Raw genomic sequence first — 8,582 nt, forward strand, 5'->3', positions numbered from 1 at the left:
AAAACAACTTCATTTCTTTAGGGTAACCAATTCATCCATTTCTTCATTTGCTCATCATATTAAGTCAGTCATCAAATATTATATACCATGTACCAGGCACTATGCCAATATTTACTAATATAAAAGTGAAAAGACAAGATCCATGCCCTCAGGGATTCACAATCCAATTGAGAACACTGGCATGCAAACTGCACAGTACAATGTGATAATTGTCATGAAAGAGAAACATGATAAGTGCAGTGGAGCATAGAAAAGGAAAGCCCAAATCTGCCTAGGTAAGTCAGAGAAGACTTCACAAAAGAAGTAGCATTTGGAGTGAGATCAGAAGGATGAATAAGACTTTGCCAGGTGGGCAAGTGGGGGAAAGTCTTTTGTTAGAGATGGCTAGCTGATCATCATAGACTTATGCTTTTCTTCTGTGTGGGGCCCAGTGACCAGTTGTCACCAGTGGAATGTGAGCAGAAGTGGTGCGTGTCCTTTCTGAGCCAAGTTAAGAAGTAGGTATACCTTTTCTACCTTCTCTTTCCTCAGCTGCCAGTTCTGGAAATAAAGGACTCTAAGGCTTAAAGGATGGCACAGCTACAAAATAGAAGGAGCTGGGGTAGAAGGCTGCCTGCCAACTGACCAGCTACCCAATTAAGAAATAACCTCCTATTGTGTTAAGCTACTGACATTATGAAGCTTGTTTGTTACAGCAGTGAGTACTACCCTAACTAACGAATAAGGCATTCCAAGCAAAATGAAAAATATTTGCAAAGGCATAGAGGTATAAGTGTCTAACACAGGATATGTGCTCAGTAAATATTGCAGTAAGGGCATTATGGGTAAGTATAAGTAGTCCATTATTACCAGGGCATCAAATACATGATTATTGGGAAAGAAGGGAAGGTGGATAGATAGATAGGAATGGCCCAATCACAAAGAAACTTGGATGCCATGTTAAAGAATTTAGGTTTAATCCTGTGGAAGAAGGGAAGCCATGAAAAACTAAAAAGGAGAAGGGCATGATCATTAGAATAATAGAGTCTCTGAGAAAAACAACACCCAAGAAATTGCTTTAATATTCTTTAAATGTAAGATGCTAATCCAAAGATGAAAGATACAGGATTTTAGAACCACATTGCATTGTAGTCTACTCAAACTTTATTTAACAAATGAGGGGAGTGAGGCCTAGAGAAATTAAGTACCTTTGCCAAGGTCACCCAGTTAAAAATTGGCAGAACTGGGGACTGGAAAGCCAGTCTCTTGTTGCCAGCCCCAGAGCATTTCTCTTTCTACTGCACCACAATGCGTCAAAGTAGTTGAGACCAGCTGGTGTGCCTGTGTTTCCAGTTCTCTAATAAAGACATTAGGGATTTGGAAGCAGGGTATTTTCCATGGAAGGCTCTCTTCTCTGTCATTCCTCATCTGGCTTGAACCATTACTTTGGAAAAGGTCCATTTTTCAGCAGCAGATTTCCCCAGAGAACAATCAGGAATGAGCCTAGTGGCTTATAGGAGTGCCCTTGCACTTTCTGAGCTTTTGTTGGGAAGATGAGAAGAAAGTAGCAGTGGTTTGATCTCCTGGAGACACTGCTTAGTTCCCTTGCATCAGGGGAGTTTGTTGGCTCTCTCACTGGCTGGGCTTCAGCCCACCAGCTGACCCTTGAAGGGTCAGATCAAAACTTCTTTTTCAGCTTGTCTGTTCTAAAGGGTCAGAAACTTATGGCTGGCATTTTAATACCATTCTCTGATCATCAGTTCCTTACTTCTGGTTTTCATATAGTTTTTTTTTTTTTTTTTAATCATCATTTTATTGAGATATATTCACATACCACGCAGTCATACAAAACAAATTGTACTTTCAATTGTTTACAGTACCATTACATAGTTGTACATTCATCACCTAAATCAATCCCTGACACCTTCATTAGCACACACACAAAAATAACAAGAATAATAATTAGAGTGAAAAAGAGCAATTGAAGTAAAAAAGAACACTGGGTACCTTTGTCTGTTTGTTTCCTTCCCCTACTTTTCTACACATCCATCCATAAACTAGACAAAGTGGAGTGTGGTCCTTATGGCTTTACCAATCCCATTGTCACCCCTCATAAGCTACATTTTTATACAACTGTCTTCGAGATTCATGGGTTCTGGGTTGTAGTTTGATAGTTTCAGGTATCCACCACCAGCTACCCCAATTCTTTAGAACCTAAAAAGGGTTGTCTAAAGTGTGCGTAAGAGTGCCCACCAGAGTGATCTCTCGGCTCGTTTTGGAATCTCTCTGCCACTGAAGCTTATTTCATTTCCTTTCACATCCCCCTTTTGGTCAAGAAGATGTTCTCCGTCCCACGATGCCGGGTCTACATTCCTCCCCGGGAGTCATATTCCACGTTGCCAGGGAGATTCACTCCCCTGGGTGTCTGATCCCACGTAGGGGGGAGGGCAGTGATTTCACCTTTCAAGTTGGCTTAGCCAGAGAGAGAGGGCCACATCTGAGCAACAAAGAGGCATTCAGGAGGAGACTCTTAGGCACAAATATAGGGAGGCCTAGCCTCTCCTTTGCAGCAACCGTCTTCCCAAGGGTAAAACTTATGGTAGAGGGCTCAACCCATCAAACCACCAGTCCCCTATGTCTGTGGTCATGTTAGCAACCATGGAGGTGGGGTAGGCGAATACCCCTGCATTCTCCACAGGCTCCTCAAGGGGGCACTACATCTTTTTTTTTTTCCTTGTTTTTCTTTCTTTTTTTTTTTTTTTAACTTTCCCTTCTTTTTTAAATCAACTGTAAGAAAAAAAAAGTTAAAAAGAGAACAAACATACAATAAAAGAACATTTCAAAGAGACCATAACAAGGGGGTAAGAAAAAGACAACTAACCTAAGATAACTGCTTAACTTCCAACATGTTCCTACTTTACCCCTAGAAAGTTACATAATATAGCAACATTTCTGTGAACTTGTTCCTACTATATCCATCAGAAATTAACAGACCATAGTCATTTCTGGGCATCCCCAGAACGTTAGCTTATCTGTTCTTCTTGGATTATTGTTCCCCCTTCCTTAATTGCTCTCTACTGCTAGTTCCCCTACATTCTACATTATAAACCATTTGTTTTACATTTTTCAAAGTTCACATTAGTGGTAGCATATAATATTTCTCTTTTTGTGCCTGGCTTATTTCGCTCAGCATTATGTCTTCAAGGTTCATCCATGTTGTCATATGTTTCACCAGATCGTTCCTTCTTACTGCCGCGTAGTATTCCATCGTGTGTATATACCACATTTTATTTATCCACTCATCTGTTGAAGGACATTTGGGTTGTTTCCATCTCTTGGCAATTGTGAATAATGCTGCTATGAACATTGGCGTGCAGATATCTGTTCGTGTCACTGCTTTCCGATCTTCCGGGTATATACCGAGAAGTGCAATCGCTGGATCGAATGGTAGCTCTATATCTAGTTTTCTAAGGAACTGCCAGACTGACTTCCAGAGTGGCTGAACCATTATACAGTCCCACCAACAATGAATAAGAGTTCCAATTTCTCCACATCCCCGCCAGCATTTGTAGTTTCCTGTTTGTTTAATGGCAGCCATTCTAACCGGTGTTAGATGGTATCTCATTGTGGTCTTAATTTGCATCTCTCTAATAGCTAGTGAAGCTGAACATTTTTTCATGTGTTTCTTGGCCATTTGTATTTCCTCTTCAGAGAACTGTCTTTTCATATCTTTTGCCCATTTTATAATTGGGCTGTCTGTACTATTGTCATTGAGTTGTAGGATTTCTTTGTATATGCAAGATATCAGTCTTTTGTCAGATACGTGGTTTCCAAAAATTTTTTCCCATTGAGTTGGCTGCCTCTCTACCTTTTTGAGAAATTCCTTTGAGGTGCAGAAACTTCTAAGCTTGAGGAGTTCCCATTTATCTATTTTCTCTTTTGTTGCTTGTACTTTGGGTGTAAAGTCTAGGAAGTGGCCGCCTAACACAAGGTCTTGAAGATGTTTTCCTACATTATCTTCTAGGAGTTTTATGGTACTTTCTTTCTTTTTTTTTTTTTTTTAATCATCATTTTATTGAGATATATTCACATACCACGCAGTCATACAAAACAAATTGTACTTTTGATTGTTTACAGTACCATTACATAGTTGTACATTCATCACCTAAATCAATCCCTGACACCTTCATTAGCACACACACAAAAATAACAAGAATAATAATTAGAGTGAAAAAGAGCAATTGAAGTAAAAAAGAACACTGGGTACCTTTGTCTGTTTGTTTCCTTCCCCTACTTTTCTACACATCCATCCATAAACTAGACAAAGTGGAGTTTGGTCCTTATGGCATTCCCAATCCCATTGTCACCCCTCATAAGCTACATTTTTATACAACTGTCTTCGAGATTCATGGGTTCTGGGTTGTAGTTTAATAGTTTCAGGTATCCACCACCAGCTACCCCAATTCTTTAGAACCTAAAAAAGGTTGTCTAAAGTGTACGTAAGAGTGCCCACCAGAGTGATCTCTCGGCTCGTTTTGGAATCTCTCTGCCACTGAAGCTTATTTCATTTCCTTTCACATCCCCCTTTTGGTCAAGAAGATGTTCTCCATCCCACGATGCCGGGTCTACATTCCTCCCCGGGAGTCATATTCCACGTTGCCAGGGAGATTCACTTCCCTGGGTGTCTGATCCCACGTAGGGGGGAGGGCAGTGATTTCACCTTTCAAGTTGGCTTAGCCAGAGAGAGAGGGCCACATCTGAGCAACAAAGAGGCATTCAGGAGGAGACTCTTAGGCACAAATACAGGGAGGCCTAGCCTCTCCTTTGCAGCAACCGTCTTCCCAAGGGTAAAACTTATGGTAGAGGGCTCAACGCATCAAACCACCAGTCCCCTATGTCTGTGGTCATGTTAGCAACCTTGGAGGTGGGGTAGGCGAATACCCCTGCATTCTCCACAGGCTCCTCAAGGGGGCACTACATCTTTTTTTTTTTTTCCTTGTTTGTCTTTTTTCTTTTCTTTTTTTTTTTTTTTTAACTTTCCCTTCTTTTTTAAATCCACTGTATGAAAAAAAAGTTAAAAAGAAAACAAACATACAATAAAAGAACATTTCAAAGAGACCATAACAAGGGAGTAAGAAAAAGACAACTAACCTAAGATAACTGCTTAACTTCCAACATGTTCCTACTTTACCCCAAGAAAGTTACATAATATAGCAACATTTCAGTGAACTTGTTCCTACTACATCCATCAGAAATTAACAGACCATAGTCATTTCTGGGCATCCCCAGAACGTTAAATAGCTTATCTGTTCTTCTTGGATTATTGTTCCCCCTTCCTTAATTGCTCTCTACTGCTAGTTCCCCTACATTCTACATTATAAACCATTTGTTTTACATTTTTCAAAGTTCACATTAGTGGTAGCATATAATATTTCTCTTTTTGTGCCTGGCTTATTTCCCTCAGCATTATGTCTTCAAGGTTCATCCATGTTGTCATATGTTTCACCAGATCGTTCCTTCTTACTGCCGCGTAGTATTCCATCGTGTGTATATACCACATTTTATTTATCCACTCATCTGTTGAAGGACATTTGGGTTGTTTCCATCTCTTGGCAATTGTGAATAATGCTGCTATGAACATTGGCGTGCAGATATCTGTTCGTGTCACTGCTTTCCGATCTTCCGGGTATATACCGAGAAGTGCAATCGCTGGATCGAATGGTAGCTCTATATCTAGTTTTCTAAGGAACTGCCAGACTGACTTCCAGAGTGGCTGAACCATTATACAGTCCCACCAACAATGAATAAGAGTTCCAATTTCTCCACATCCCCTCCAGCATTTGTAGTTTCCTGTTTGTTTAATGGCAGCCATTCTAACCGGTGTTAGATGGTATCTCATTGTGGTCTTAATTTGCATCTCTCTAATAGCTAGTGAAGCTGAACATTTTTTCATGTGTTTCTTGGCCATTTGTATTTCCTCTTCAGAGAACTGTCTTTTCATATCTTTTGCCCATTTTATAATTGGGCTGTCTGTACTATTGTCATTGAGTTGTAGGATTTCTTTGTATATGCAAGATATCAGTCTTTTGTCAGATACGTGGTTTCCAAAAATTTTTTCCCATTGAGTTGGCTGCCTCTTTACCTTTTTGAGAAATTCCTTTGAGGTGCAGAAACTTCTAAGCTTGAGGAGTTCCCATTTATGTATTTTCTCTTTTGTTGCTTGTGCTTTGGGTGTAAAGTCTAGGAAGTGGCCTCCTAATACAAGGTCTTGAAGATGTTTTCCTACATTATCTTCTAGGAGTTTTATGGTACTTTCTTTTTTTTTTTTTTTTTATTTTTTTATTTTTTTTTTTTAAATCATCATTTTATTGAGATATATTCACATACCACGCAGTCATACAAAACAAATTGTACTTTCGATTGTTTACAGTACCATTACATAGTTGTACATTCATCACCTAAATCAATCCCTGACACCTTCATTAGCACACACACAAAAATAACAAGAATAATAATTAGAGTGAAAAAGAGCAATTGAAGTAAAAAAGAACACTGGGTACCTTTGTCTGTTTGTTTCCTTCCCCTACTTTTCTACACATCCATCCATAAACTAGACAAAGTGGTGTTTGGTCCTTATGGCTTTCCCAATCCCATTGTCACCCCTCATAAGCTACATTTTTATACAACTGTCTTCGAGATTCATGGGTTCTGGGTTGTAGTTTGATAGTTTCAGGTATCCACCACCAGCTACCCCAATTCTTTAGAACCTAAAAAGGGTTGTCTAAAGTGTGCATAAGAGTGCCCACCAGAGTGACCTCTCGGCTCCTTTTGGAATCTCTCTGCCACTGAAGCTTATTTCATTTCCTTTCACATCCCCCTTTTGGTCAAGAAGATGTTCTCCGTCCCACGGTGCCAGGTCTACATTCCTCCCCGGGAGTCATATTCCACGTTGCCAGGGAGATTCACTTCCCTGGGTGTCTGATCCCACGTAGGGGGGAGGGCAGTGATTTCACCTTTCAAGTTGGCTTAGCCAGAGAGAGAGGGCCACATCTGAGCAACAAAGAGGCATTCAGGAGGAGACTCTTAGGCACAAATACAGGGAGGCCTAGCCTCTCCTTTGCAGCAACCGTCTTCCCAAGGGTAAAACTTATGGTAGAGGGCTCAACCCATCAAACCACCAGTCCCCTATGTCTGTGGTCATGTTAGCAACCATGGAGGTGGGGTAGGCGAATACCCCTGCATTCTCCACAGGCTCCTCAAGGGGGCACTACATCTTTTTTTTTTTTTTTTCCCCTTGTTTGTCTTTTTTCTTTTTTTTTTTTTTAACTTTCCCTTCTTTTTTCAAATCACCTGTATGAAAAAAAAGTTAAAAAGAAAACAAACATACAATAAAAGAGCATTTCAAAGAGACCATAGCAAGGGAGTAAGAAAAAGACAACTAACCTAAGATAACTGCTTAACTTCCAACATGTTCCTACTTTACCCCAAGAAAGTTACATAATATAGCAACATTTCAGTGAACTTGTTCCTACTACAACCATCAGAAATTAACAGACCATAGTCATTTCTGGGCATCCCCAGAACGTTAAATAGCTTATCTGTTCTTCCTGGATTATTGTTCCCCCTTCCTTAATTGCTCTCTACTGCTAGTTCCCCTACATTCTACATTATAAACCATTTGTTTTACATTTTTCAAAGTTCACATTAGTGGTAGCATATAATATTTCTCTTTTTGTGCCTGGCTTATTTCGCTCAGCATTATGTCTTCAAGGTTCATCCATGTTGTCATATGTTTCACCAGATCGTTCCTTCTTACTGCCGCGTAGTATTCCATCGTGTGTATATACCACATTTTATTTATCCACTCATCTGTTGAAGGACATTTGGGTTGTTTCCATCTCTTGGCAATTGTGAATAATGCTGCTATGAACATTGGCGTGCAGATATCTGTTCGTGTCACTGCTTTCCGATCTTCCGGGTATATACCGAGGAGTGCAATCGCTGGATCGAATGGTAGCTCTATATCTAGTTTTCTAAGGAACTGCCAGACTGACTTCCAGAGTGGCTGAACCATTATACAGTCCCACCAACAATGAATAAGAGTTCCAATTTCTCCACATCCCCTCCAGCATTTGTAGTTTCCTGTTTGTTTAATGGCAGCCATTCTAACCGGTGTTAGATGGTATCTCATTGTGGTCTTAATTTGCATCTCTCTAATAGCTAGTGAAGCTGAACATTTTTTCATGTGTTTCTTGGTCATTTGTATTTCCTCTTCAGAGAACTGTCTTTTCATATCTTTTGCCCATTTTATAATTGGGCTGTCTGTACTATTGTCATTGAGTTGTAGGATTTCTTTGTATATGCAAGATATCAGTCTTTTGTCAGATACATGGTTTCCAAAAATTTTTTCCCATTGAGTTGGCTGCCTCTTTACCTTTTTGAGAAATTCCTTTGAGGTGCAGAAACTTCTAAGCTTGAGGAGTTCCCATTTATCTATTTTCTCTTTTGTTGCTTGTGCTTTGGGTGTAAAGTCTAGGAAGTGGCCTCCTAATACAAGGTCTTGAAGATGTTTTCCTACATTATCTTCTAGGAGTTTTATGGTA

The sequence above is a fragment of the Choloepus didactylus genome, chromosome 5, assembly GCF_015220235.1.
Source record: "Choloepus didactylus isolate mChoDid1 chromosome 5, mChoDid1.pri, whole genome shotgun sequence".
NCBI classification, from domain to species: Eukaryota; Metazoa; Chordata; class Mammalia; order Pilosa; family Megalonychidae; genus Choloepus; species Choloepus didactylus.